This window comes from Triticum urartu, chromosome 4A (assembly GCF_056163025.1).
Source record: "Triticum urartu cultivar PI428250 chromosome 4A, HENAU_Tu73, whole genome shotgun sequence".
Classification (NCBI taxonomy): Eukaryota; Viridiplantae; Streptophyta; class Magnoliopsida; order Poales; family Poaceae; genus Triticum; species Triticum urartu.
Window position 1 is genome coordinate 230,278,375 of NC_141876.1, and position 13,821 is coordinate 230,292,195.

Here is a 13,821-nt window from a genome sequence, read left to right on the forward strand (position 1 = left end):
GGGCGCGTGCTTCGTCTTGGGGCTCTGTGGCGTCGAGGCGGAGCCTCTGGACAGCACAGAGAAGCGAGGGGGAGGCGATGGCCGCGGTTGCGCTCGTCGGCGCCGACGACAACGCTCGGTGATCGCGTGGGAAAGGGGCAGAGGAGGGAAGAGTGCTCGAGGGGGAGAGAGGAGAGGTGTAGGCAGTCGAGGGGAAGTGCGTGGCCCTCGGGGACGACTCCAGCAACAGCGACAACCAGGAGCTGGCCGAGCGCGTGCGCGTGCGCCGCGGCCACACGCCCTCCTGCCTACTTGCAGGAGGTTAGGGGTGACTGGCGCGTGGGCTGGCTGTCCACTGGGCCGGCCAGGTAAGTCCAGTTAGGGTTTTTTTTGTTTTTTTTTTCTATTTGTTTGCTGCTGTTTTTGCTTTAGTAAAAATACTAAAGCATTTTGTAAAATGCTGGAATAATTTGTGGAAACTCTAGATTATTCTAGTGGCCCACATTTAATTTCAGCATTATCTGAGCATTTAATTTATTTATATTATTTAAATGCTCAAAGTCAAATACAATATGAATTAATTCAAAAATCCAGGAATGACCTAGAAATATGTTCATCATTTTTGGCAGAGGTTTTCACCCTTCTCAGAATTCATGAACATTTTCAAAGGGCATTTTTGGGTTCATTGAAAATGACTTTAGTTGAGCCTATTTGAAATCCATGTGGTGCTAGGGTTTGAACATCCCCATTTCAAGTTTCTGAGAAAAAGTAAATATGATGCATGGAGGTTATGCAAGGATAGGCAAGACTAAGCTAGGGCTGTGACACATCATCACTAGACTCAGATAGGTAGCATTCAGTTACCTTGGTACCTTTTTCCATAAGGCATCGTGTAGAGGATGATAATTCTGGATCGAAAGTCATCGCCTTGTGCAATTCCTTGAAATCCACAAACCAGGGATCATGACTAGCTCGATGACCTTCATATAAAGTTCCTGAACTGATTTTGAGACAGACAGGAGTAGATGATGTCCTTCGCCGTGAGGTTAAGCAGGGTGTACTTGCGAATGTCATCAGCCTCCGCCATCTTGCATAGATCGGTAAGACCAATCTCAGTGACGGTCCACAGTTTGCTATTCATCACCATGAGGCGCTTCTTCGTCATGGCCTTCTACTTGGGATAATCATGACTGTCAAAGATGGGGCATGACATAGTCTTCATTCCTGTGGTCGACATAACTAAAACTCTAGGCGGTTAAACCAAAATCACATAGAACAAGGAAGTACCTTGCTCTGATACCAATTGAAAGTGTGTTATCTCGACTAGAGGGGGTGAATAGGCGATTTTTACAAATTCATCACTAAGGAATTTCAGGGTGAGAAAATTCCTAAGCAACGAACTACTTAGAAGTGGAATAAGTACTCAGATGCAAGCATAACAAAGTAGTAGAACAGTCATCATGAAGATATGAAAGACAAGCACAGAGTACAAGTAGCATAAACATAGGATAAGCAGGCTGAAGACAATCTGACTGAAGTAATTGAACTGAGGAAACTGGGTAAGTCTTCAGTTAAAGTCTTCCAACAGTAATGAGGAAATGAAAGGGTTGAGGAAATAGAACCAGTTAGCTCGGTGAAGACAATGATTTGGTAGACCAGTTCCAACTGACGTGACAATCGTACGTCTGGTTGGAGTGGCTATGTATTTAAACCTGAGGACACACAGTCCCAGACACACAGTCCTCATCGTATTCTCCTTGAGCTAAGGTCACACAAACCTCGCCCAATCACTCGTGGTAAGTCTTCAGGTGACTTCCAAACCTTCACAGACTTGGTCACTCGGTGATCCACAATTTCCTCTTGGATGCTCTAGACAATGACGCCTAACCGTCTAGAGGATGCACAGTCCTCAAAGGTAACAAGCGTCGGTTCCATAGAGGAACAATCTCTTCTGTGATGCTCAATCACATTGGGTTTGTAGGTGTTTGGTTCGGGTGTTTGGGTTTTTCCTCACTTGATGATTTTCCCTCCAAGTCCTCGGAGGACGGGATGCTCTCAATGACAAGTGTCAGTTTCTCGCGAAGCAGCCAACCAGCTAGTGGTTGTTGGTGCGGCTATTTATAGCCTAGGGAGTAGCCTGACATGATAAGACATAAATGCCCTTCAATGATATGACCATTAGGTGGGTATGATTTTTTGGGACAGTTGGCGCATAGCACAACAACCGTCAGAAATTTGAGGTTCAAATTCCTCAGGGATATCATGTTCCTCACTTGTAAGCAATCCACACTTGCGAATTCCTAACTCCTGAGTCAGAACAAATTCCTCAGAGACCAGAAGATCTTCGTATCTGTCACTGAAGAAATTGACTGAACTGTATGAGATTTCCAATGGCTTCACTCGAAAGGATTGGTAGGTGTAGGATTTTGAGATGAGCATCACTTAGAAGCTTTTCCTTAGTTTTACCTCGACCCCCTTTAACAGTACGGTGGTTCCTATGACTCAAGAGAGAGAAAAACTAAACTACAAAAACAAAAGTCTTCAAGCTTCACATTCCTCGCATCAATATCAAGTCTTCAGGATCACACCAATTTCTTCACTTTCAAAGTCTTCAGAAAGTCAAAGTCTTTAGTTGAAGACATTCATTTTTAGGGGTCGACTTTCTCTGTAAATATCAAACTCCTCATAGACTTATAGAACTGTGTACACTCACAAACGCATTAGTCCCTTAACCTATAAGTCTTCAATACACCAAAATCACTAAGGGGCACTAGATGCACTTACAAAACTTTCTTATGAATTTCTTCAAAGAAAGCAAGATCTTGAAAAGCTAAGGGTGAGTGATGAAGATCTTCAGAAGGAACGTGATTCATTGCTTGCTCAAAATATTAGTTCCGCTCAGGTTGAATTCATTCCACCATGTTTGAAATGCATTGAAGGAGAATCTGCTAATTCTTCACCTGAAAGTTCAAATTCTTTTATTGTTGCAAATTCTTCAACTCTCTCTCCTATCACAAATTCCTCATCTGAGGATGCTATTAGTATCACTGACAATGCAGGGCTAAAGGAATTGTATGTCACAGGCATGTACAAAAGCCTCAAAGGGCATCAGGCTCTTTGTGCTGTGCTTAAAAAGCAGATCCTCAACAGGAACCCTAGGAAAGAGGGTATTGCCTTTGAGAGGAAACTCAATGCTGATGGGACCTACTAGAAACTTAAGCAGTATCCCAAAACCTCATGGGTTGCTGCAAAGGGGCCTCATGCAGATCCATCCACTTTATCTGGCTTTACATGTGAATCTTCATATTCTTCTGATGAGTCATTTGACTCCAACTATAAACTGTTCAAAACTCAGAATGGTGAAGTATTTGCTAGATATGTTGGCACTAACTACAGGAACGGTCCGCCTATGAAGAAAATATGGGTTCCCAAAAGGTGTGTTGAAAGTCTTCGGGTGAATGTCATCATGAACCACCTGTGAAGAATAGGAACCCCAGGTCAAATTCTTCATATGGACCAAAGTCTTCATATGGATCCAAGTCCTCATATGGACCAAATTCCTCACGTGGATCAAATTCCTCATATGGATCCAGATCCTCATATGAACATCCTCGTGCTAACACTTCGGTTTTCCAGGGAAGTTCTAAGGGCTATGAATATGCGCATTATTCTTCAAATCATTATGTTCATAAGTCCTCGAAGAATTTCTCTACTTATTCATATGCTTACTCTAACCCCTCTTATGTGAAATGAAGTGGATTGGCTTCTATGCCACCTTTCTCTTATGGAGCTCGTAGAATGATGAACTCTTTGCCACCCGTCTAGATGTGGGTGGTGAAGAAAAAGAACTAATCTCTTATGCAGGGTCAGGTCTCAAGACGAACTTAAACGTCTGAAGAATTTTCTAGATACCTGAATTCGCTTGAAAGGATGCAAGCTAATCATGAAGAAATGAAGTTTCATTTCTCACGTCCTCATACTGCTATATCTGTTCTATTGCTTGATGAAATTGATCCGATGAATTTGATGTCATATTATTAACTGATGAATCACTGGTGCGCGTCAGTTCTAAACAAACAGTTTTAACCCCTTTCCATGACGCCATTTGGAACCGTCGCCAAGTGAGTGTGTGTGATAGGGTATCCTTCCCACACGACCCAGAAACCATCGGGGATATGGAGCAGTGATCCAGAGGCCTTCCAAAATGTAATCGTGTGCGATGTAGCACACACTAAATTCTTTCGCACGTGTGGTATCGGTGATTAAGCATTTCAAATGATGCAGTGAAACCATATGGTCTGTCGTAACGAACCATTTGGGAAACAGTATGTAAGGCACATGGGCCAACATATGAACTGTGTGGGATTTGTGCCCCATCGCACACGAGTTTTCTACGTAACCCGTCTGCCATGCTAGACTCTATCGCACACGTTTGCCAATAATTACCGTCTGCGATAATGTTATATCACAAACGGTTGAGGAGGCCCTTCGCACACATACAAGTGCTGCAGACCATTTTTGATATGTTGGGTATCACCGATGGTTGTCGCAAGAGTGACGTGTGCTTTTCGTTTGGGATCCCACACGTTTCCTGAAAAAATTATGACTAGGATTGTATTTTACACTGGGCACGGTTTACTCCCAGTTGTCGTGTGCGATAACGCGATATCACAAACGGTTTCGGAGAACCTACGGACACGTAGTAGCGCCGCAAATCGTTTGCGGTCTGCTTTGTATCACCGATGGTTGCGCTACAATTGACGTATGCTTTCCAATGTGGATCGCACACCCTCATTTAGTTGAACCGTGTGCGTAGCAATTACCAGGTTAAAACAAAAATATTCCATTTTTAATCGGCGCACAAAAAGCAAAATCGCCACAATATTCAATTGAAAAAATAAAAAAAAATATCCCATTTTTAATCAGCACGCAAAAATCAAATTCGCCACAATATTCAATTGAACAAATAGTGTCCATAGGATGAACATTGATCATACTTCACAACAATTGCAATTGAACATATGGTAGCTAAATTCCAATGATTTGTGCACACATATATGCATTACATAATTAATCATAGTGTACGAAATACGAAGACCTCATCAGATGGAAAACAATGGATCCATGTGTTATATGTTTAGCGGCTAACTCTTACTCCATGTTTCAGGAGAACGCATGCTGAATTCTTCATTATCACCAGTGGGATTGATGTAGTGATCCAGGCAGAAGTCGCTGATAAATCTTCGAACCATCAGCAATTCACTAGCCGGGAGCAGTTCAGGGGTCCTCGGTTTTAAGATGAGCTGCAGTTTTTTTAAGATCAAAATGTGCCATATGAGTGGAGTAGAAGATATTAATTAAGATGGACTTATTGGTACTAATTTGCCAGGATCGTCACAACTATCAGCAGATTTGCAGATGGAGATCCTGTGTGTGCAAGCATAGTATCCACAAAGGTTGGTCCCTGCTTCTTGCTGAGGACATTGAAATTTTTTGTACGAAATTACTCTTGTATTTGTCTTGTTAGGAACAACCTAACCCATGTTAGATGTATTATTTTTTCTTTGGACAAAATATAAAGAGGTTTATTTAGAAGCTTGAACATTTGACTATCATAAGGAAAGGTATTTTCATACTGTTGGGTAAATTTTCCAAAAATAACGGATTTCGGTGTGTTACCGGAGAAACGATCTCATGTTGCACGGGTTGTTCCGTCTTGAACAGGTTCCCTGGTTTAGTTTTCCACAATGCGAGCACACTGCAAATGATGATGAATTTTGACAACATCAATTATTGAACCAGATATGAATGCAAATTAATTTCAACATCATAGAATTCAATACCTGTCCAAAAATTGCTGAACATGCGTCAGACCCTGAGCGTTTGTTGACTCTCTGAGAGAATCGATTAGTAAACTGGGTTCTTGTTTGGAACAATGAATAGAAATATCCAGTGATTGCTACATATTAAGAAAGCCATGAACTTATGAATGATGTCGAAATATGAAAGACAATCAGTGTATGTGTGGTTGTTTACTTGACTTACCGTTCATGATATGGCCAGAGAAATGATTCTGCATGGGACGTGTTTTCGAAGATACGGAGGACCGTGTTAATGGCCCAGTCCCGTCGGTCCTTACCATCTAATGTTGTGCCATTTGCTAATGCAGGATCTATGAAATACACACTCTCCCTTTTTCTTCTCCGCGCGTTCAATCCCTTGAGAGGAATAAAATGCAGTTAGTTGTTTATCATTTACAGCTTTGTATGGAGAAGTTGATCAGAGTTTGTTAAGTACTTACAAAATCAGGCATCTAACAAGAGTGGCATCGAGCATGTTGAAGTTGAAGAAGAGATGTAAGTCCTCGAAACTCACATTGATGGAACCAGCATCATGTCGGAAATGATCTCTATTGTAGTGGACTAGCAAAAAATGATGACCTGCCGACATTTGATCCATGCAATATTCATGTAACTCGCGACAACTGGAGTTGCAGTAATCAAAGTATTCACCAACAAGAAATGGCTGGCCATGGACGTAATTGCGTGCGTCAAGTACATCTGCTTTACTTTTAGCAAGAAACAATTCTACTTCTTCATCATCCATGGTGTCAGAAATAATATTACTTCCCGATTCGAACAAGCTGTTGTTAATTTGGTTCTGGGCCATGAGTGCTTTAAGTAAGAGGCAATCATTCTCTTTCCTCTACACTCTCCCGTTGCCCTTCCTCGTGGTCGTGGGTGTAGCCTTTCGGCCATTTCCTTCTTGGTACTTGAAGCATTTCTGGCAGAACGTCTGGTTGCCTACAAGGTGGAATACCGAACAAACAGTGAAGCTTGGATGGACTTCTTAGCAGACGGTTTATCTATGCCAGACCACTGAGCTGGCGGTGCTATTGTGACGGACTGCTGGGCTGTAGGAGCAGAGGCATCGGACTGCTGACCATGCGTTGAAGCTATGTCGCGTTTCTGCGCAGGTGGTGCCAACTTGTCGGTGTGCTGAGGAGGCCGTGCCAATGCGTTGGTTTGCTGAGCAGGAAGTGCTGATGCATTGGTATGCTGATCACGCGCCTGCGGACCGACGAACTGATGAATAGTCGGTTTCTGGACCAACAGACTACTTAGTAGGCAGTTCCGAAGCATCATATTGCTTAGCAGTTTGTTCCACAAGGTTGGTCTGCTGAGCATGTGCTGCAGCTGGGTCTCCCCCCGCTGCTTCAGCGGCCGGCATCTGAACCAGTGATGCGTCATCAGCAGTTGTAGGCCTTGCCACTTGCTGCTTTGGGGCGGAGGATGACATGGCATGTACGCCATGAAGTCGGGCTGGCTGATCACAGGTTGATGCATCAGCCCACGAGAGCTGATGTGGCAAGGAGAGCGTCACCGGTTGAGGGGCGATAGTGGTTGCTCTTGGCAGGGCTTCAGAAATCTCATCGATGAACTCTATTTCCTTTCGTGGCCACTGGATGTGATGTAAAAGTGTTTCTCCCAAGGTCCTTTTCTCATTGAAGTCTCGTAGGACATTCTTCAGGGCAAATTCATTGAATCCAGGCTTTACTTCAGTCACGTAGCACTTCACACAGCCCGGCTTCAATGGCACATTGTCCAAGAAGAGGCCATCTTGCAAGAAGGGTGGGCAAACCTAGGCAGTTACACATTTTAATGTACCTTCATAATGTGTAAGCACGCCCTTCAGTCTGTCTTTCATTCCAGATAGATCAGATATAGCATCATCACAAGCAGCTGCAGTCTCAGTGTTGCTGGGGTCAGCTGATGCACAGCTACTCTTATGCAGTGTTGTCGTGCAATAAGCATCATCATCCATGCCCGCCTCCCCTCCCATCTGCTGGCTATCTGTCAGCGTTGGAGTCTTCTGCATCATCATTGACTCCGCAACATCCTTTTGAATAGTCGGGTAAATCTCCTTCTTCAACTTTTCAAACAATGCATTCTGCTTCATTTTACTCCTTGTTTTTTTCATGTTGAGCCTCTCTTCTTTGCTGAGTGTGAAAGCCCTCTTCTGCGGGACATTAACACCTATACCCCTTGCATGGCCAGGGGGCTCTTTTGTGTCTAGACTAATGGATAGAATGTTACATGTCCCTGAGTTCCTGTAGAACCTTCCAGGGATCTTAGAAGCCTCTACCATCACTTCCTACAGTTTGGTGTCACGTGCGTTTTCAAAGTAATAAGTTTCGTCATCACGCCTCTTTGCACGTGCCCGCAAGTAGTCTCTGGCGTGTTCGCTCCTGATTTCACTAAAGGCCGGATTCCCACCGGCCGCTACTGCTTCTTTGTTCTCCTGTTCCCATATCAATTTCATGTCGTAGTATCCTGCCACACCCATACGGTGGGGGTGTATGTTCTTCTTCTGAAGTTCCGATTGCTTGAAACTCTTCTCAGCAAACTCTGGAGTTTCCCTGACCCTTTTGAATTCTGCCCAGTCTGCCTTTGTAATTTGGGGGTATTCGGGGATTGGGTCCTTGCCTTCACTCAAGTACTTCTTGTACAGCACGTGCTTCCAATTTCTCCAAGCATCCCTAGCCTTCTTCAGTGCATCGTGTTCCACCTGCATTCTCCATTGCTATGGAACATTAAAGTGATCCATGATCGCCCGGACTATCCTTCGCCGTGTTTCTGTGTCAGCCTTCCGAAACCCCGGCAGATTAATGTTGAGCCTTGCCCTGCCAACAAATCCACACACACTCCTAAACCTCATGCGTGCTTTATCTGGTTTAGTTGGAGCACAGGACTTTAAATCAATCTCGGTTACCTCATATACACCTTTAGGCTGGTGTGTGGGCTTCCTTGGAGCATTCCTCCGTGTCCTTACCGGAAGGGTAATTGCTGCAGCTCTATTCCATTCAAGAGTACTTGATCCCTCACAATCTGCTGAAGACCTTGGGTTGACCGAATCAGATGAAGGTACATGGCCTGAATGAGTGCTGTCGCTGCTACTCGACATCTACAGAGAACACATGCAAAACTCAGGAAAGGAGGATAATCATAAAACTAACAACTTGGTATCAAGCTTTCTAAACATGCCATGCAATAATTTAGAAAATGTACGGCTAATTTATTAAGTTTGTGTGACTCGGGCGCCCGCGATCTATAAATAGGTAGTAACTTATTGGAACAAATACAGCTTATATGAAGTAAGGAAGGTACATAATGAACGTATATACACTCTCCGTTATTTTATAGCCAATTTGGGAACATACGGAACGAAATTGGAAGAGGAATTGCGATCAAATATGCCTCACCGCGATGGAGAGCAGTAACTAACAGGCTTCTTAATGCAAACCCGGCCGGACCATAGGAGAGGCGATGGTTACTGCATCGATATGGTCGAGGGTGGCTGGCGAACAAGCGAAGACGGCGAGGCATGGGCCGCCGCGTGTTGGGAACGGCAGTGGAGGTAGGCTTGACGCCGAAAAGCGGGCACAAGGCCAGGCTGAGCACAGCGGCGCCTAAGAGGGTTCTGTTGTGGATCTGGTGGGAGGGGGAGCTGGCGAAGCAGATTGGGTGGACTAGTTGAGTCAAACGCGGGTAGAATGTGGGGGTGTGGGGGACTCCGGGTGTTGGCGGCCTAGGTGAAAAGGGTGAAAATATCCCCGGTCGCCGCTCGCGCGGAAAGGCCTATGCAAAGGGTTGCCTCTAAGCGCTTGTGTGCACAAACAGAATAATTTCGTTTGAAATGAAGACGTGAGTTCATCGTTTCGCCTCTAAAATTTTCCCACGTAAACCAATCACAATTTTACCACGGGTTTGATTTGTTGGGGCATTTCAGGTCTCGTGTGCTATATGTAAGACATTTTTTGGCATTTACCATGCATGTTGGCATATAAATCAATTCCTAGCTGGACTGCATTTCCTGTCGAAAGGGATGAGGATTTCTGTTCAACCTAGGAGCATCCAATGGTGCACACGTATGATCCGTGGGGTTTGGGTTCTGGCCAATCAGAATGCATGACTCAGATCGCGCGTACAGCGAGGGGGCATCAGCCACGGTTTGGTAGGCACACGGCTTTTTTTGTGAGAACCGTGTGCTATTTGAAAACATTTTTTGGGAGGGGATATTTGAAAACATGTACATGTGTTGTCGAAAGGGATGATGATCGCCGTTCGATCAAGGAGAATCCAACGGTGCAGACATACGATCCGTGGGGTTTGGGTTCTGTCCAATCAGAAAGCACGACTCATATCGCACGTGTGGCAGAGGGGTGGGGGTGCATCGGCCATGGTTTAGTGGACACACGGCTTTCGTGAGTGATTTGTGTGCTCTTTGAAAACATTTACATTACCTAACATCATATTTTTGTTTGAATGAAAACATGAGTTCATCGTTTTGCCTCCAATTTTTTTCCACGGTAAGAAATCACAAGTATCATGGAGAGTGTCATACACTAGTATCATGAATATATAGTATATATGATACTAGTGTATGATACTACCTTTAATTAATTATAGCGCATGGTATAATACATAGAGTATAGTATCATATATAGATCATATTTATTTCCATGCATGACACAAATTAGCATCGCATTTAACATGATACGGTATCTACCTATATGTTAGTCTTACCCTCTTTATATATATTTAATTCTTTGCCCCATCAGCATACTTGGTATTTCTGAGTGCATGACATCGTCGGCTATGATACAACCACTATGGCCAGCCTTATATAGTGGGGAGTATCATATACAATATATATATGTGTGTATATATATATTATCATGCATATGATACTACGTACGTACCTTCATAGTGCATATATAGTATCATAGAGTAGTATTAGCTCCCTCTGTAAACTAATATATATAAGAGCGTTTAGATTACTAAAATAGTGACCTAAACGCTCTTATATTAGTTTATGGAGGGAGTATATATCATAGATCACCGTATTTATGGCCATGCATGACATAAAGTAGTATAGCATTTATTATATATATATATGTTATGGTATCTACATATGTTACTGCTTCTTTGCCACATCATCATATTTTATATTCCCGAGTGCATGATACTGGCTATGATACCCCCACTATGGCCACCCTAATAAGGCAGGTGGTAATATGGGAGTATCAAGCGGTACAATGCATGCCAACTAGACTTTTTGGATGATGTGGCACACAGTTAAACTAGAAAGGAGGGAGTATGAGACTAGCCACAATGGAGAGTACACTAGTAACATACACATATCCCTAGACTATATGTGTTACTACCTTCATAGTGTGTAGTAACATAAGTGTAGTGCCATGCAAAGCTTCATTTATTAGGTTATAGACTCATATTGCATTGAGACATGTGATGTTATAGTAACTAGCAAACTTAATGAAACTATCTCTCTCCTCATTAACTTATTGCCACATAAGCAAGTTTGCTGAGTTGGAGTCGATGTTACTGCTGAAGTTACTCCCACTATGGCTAGTGATCTGATACTAGCTAGTCGTCTATGATATAGTAGCTACTTCACTAAGAGCATAGTTAATAATACAACCAAGGGTCGGCTATAAGAAGTTGCCATGTCTTATACAGCGAACCTCTTAGCGGGCATGTACAATAATAAGTTTTATATACGTACTAGTTTATCAATACTTGGCCCACCTTACATCCTCACAAAGTGTCTTGGGTCTCGTGTTGCAGCTGGCTCTACTAACCAAGAGCCCGCTTCTCTTCTCTTTCCTCCAACTAATAAGCACATATATATTATTCTATTCCTTATAGCCTTCTTAGACTACCCACAGTGGGAGTAACATAGGTAGTAACATCACATGTATCTAGATAAAATAGATGATGTGGCAAGCAATAAATGAAGAAACAGAGGAAAGTGGTAACATAGCTAGTTAGACTGGCCACAATGGGTAGTAACATAGACTAGTAACATGCACATGTTACTAGTCTATGTTACTACCTCTATAGTGGGGAGTAACATATGTGTGGTAACATGCAACACTTCATTTATTAGGCAATAGACTCATTTTGCCTTGATATGTGTGTGATGTTACTCATACTACTAGTAACTAGCTTTGTTACCACTTTACTCATACAGTCATACTACAAGTAACATAGGTAGTAACATCACACATATCTAGATAAAATAGATGATGTGGCATGCAATAAATGAAGAAAGAGATGAAAGTGGTAACATAGCTAGTTACTACTAGTATGAGTAACATCACACATATATATCAAGGCAAGATGTGTCTATAGCCTAATAAATGAAGTGTTGCATGTTACCACACACATATGTTACTCGCCACTATGGAGGTAGTAACATAGACTAGTAACATGGGCATGTTACTAGTCTATGTTACTACCCACTATGGCTAGTCTTACTAGTAGTATGAGTAACATCACACATCTCAAGGAAAGATGAGTCTATAGCCTAATAAATGAAGTGTTGCATGTTACTACACATATGTTACTCCCCACTATAGAGGTAGCAACATAGACTAGTAACATTCTATGTTACTACCCATTGTGGCTAGTCTTAATTATGTCACTCTATTGTGTACTTGCTCTAATGCATAGTATCATAGAGTAGCTAGTATCATATGTAGTACTTTATTTATATTGTCTTGCATGACGCATAGTAGCATAGCATTTATTATGATACGGTTTCATGATATGATACTTAACCCTCTCTATCTTCATTTAATTAATTCTATGACAGCTCATCAAAATTGCCTAGTTGGCATGCATGATACTAGCTATGATACCCCCTTACTATCAGCCTAACAAAGGTGTACAGATCATTTTTGCGCCGCTTTGTGAGTTTTCATCCGTTTCTTTGAGAAGCGGGGAGAAGTTTCAAACATTTCGGCCACGAGGTGTGGCCACTTGTGTAGGCCTAGTTGGTATTCTAATTACAGGAAATTCAGATGGAGTTCAGACATCATCAAAATCGACGTGTGCCTGTGGCGTGCTGATACGTCTCCAGCGTATCTATAATTTTCGATTGTTCCATGCTATTATTTTATCTGTTTGGATGTTTAATGGGCTTTAATATGCTCTTTTATATTATTTTTGGGACTCACCTACTAACCGGAGGCCTAGTGCCAGTTTTCTGTTTTTTGCCTATATCAGTGTTTCGCAGAAAAGGAATACCAAATGGAATCCAAACAAAATGAAACCTTCGTGATTATCTTTCTTGGACCGAAAGCAAACCAGGAGACTTGGAGTGGAAGTCTGGAACTCCGTGAGGCAACCACGAGATAGGAGGGCGCACCCACGAGGGTAGGCGCGCCCCTACCCTCGTGGGCCCCACGGAGCTCCACCGACGTACTTCTTTCGCCTATATATCCCTTATACCCTAGAAACATCACGGGGAGCCACGAAACCACTTTTCCACCGCAACAACCTTCTGTACCCATGAGATCCCATCTGGCGGCCTTTTCCGGTGATCTGCCGGAGGGGGAATCGATCAATGAGGGCTTCTACATCAACACCATAGCCTCTCCGATGAAGCTTGAGTAGTTTACCACACACCTTCGGGTCCATAGTTATTAGCTAGATGGATTCTTCTCTCTCTTTGATTTTCAATGCAAAGTTCTATTTGATGTAATACTCTTTTGCAGTGTGTTTGCTGAGATCAGATGAATTGTTGGTTTATGAACTTGATTATCTATGAATACTATTTGGTTTTTCTCTGAATTCTTATATGCATGATTTGATATATTTGCAAGTCTTTTCGAATTATCGGTTTAGTTTGGCCTACTAGATTGATCTTTCTTACAATGGGAGAAGTGCCTAGCTTTGGGTCCATTCTTGCGGTGTCCTCTCCCAGTGATAGTAGGGGCAGCAAGGCACATATTTTATTGTTGCCATCGAGGATAAA

General features: G+C 42.8%; 1 pseudogene; it reads right to left on the minus strand.

The window, feature by feature from the left end:
• Positions 1–5,123: 5,123 nt before the first annotated feature.
• On the minus strand, positions 5,124–6,585 carry LOC147975452 (uncharacterized; annotated as a pseudogene).
• Positions 6,586–13,821: the final 7,236 nt, after the last annotated feature.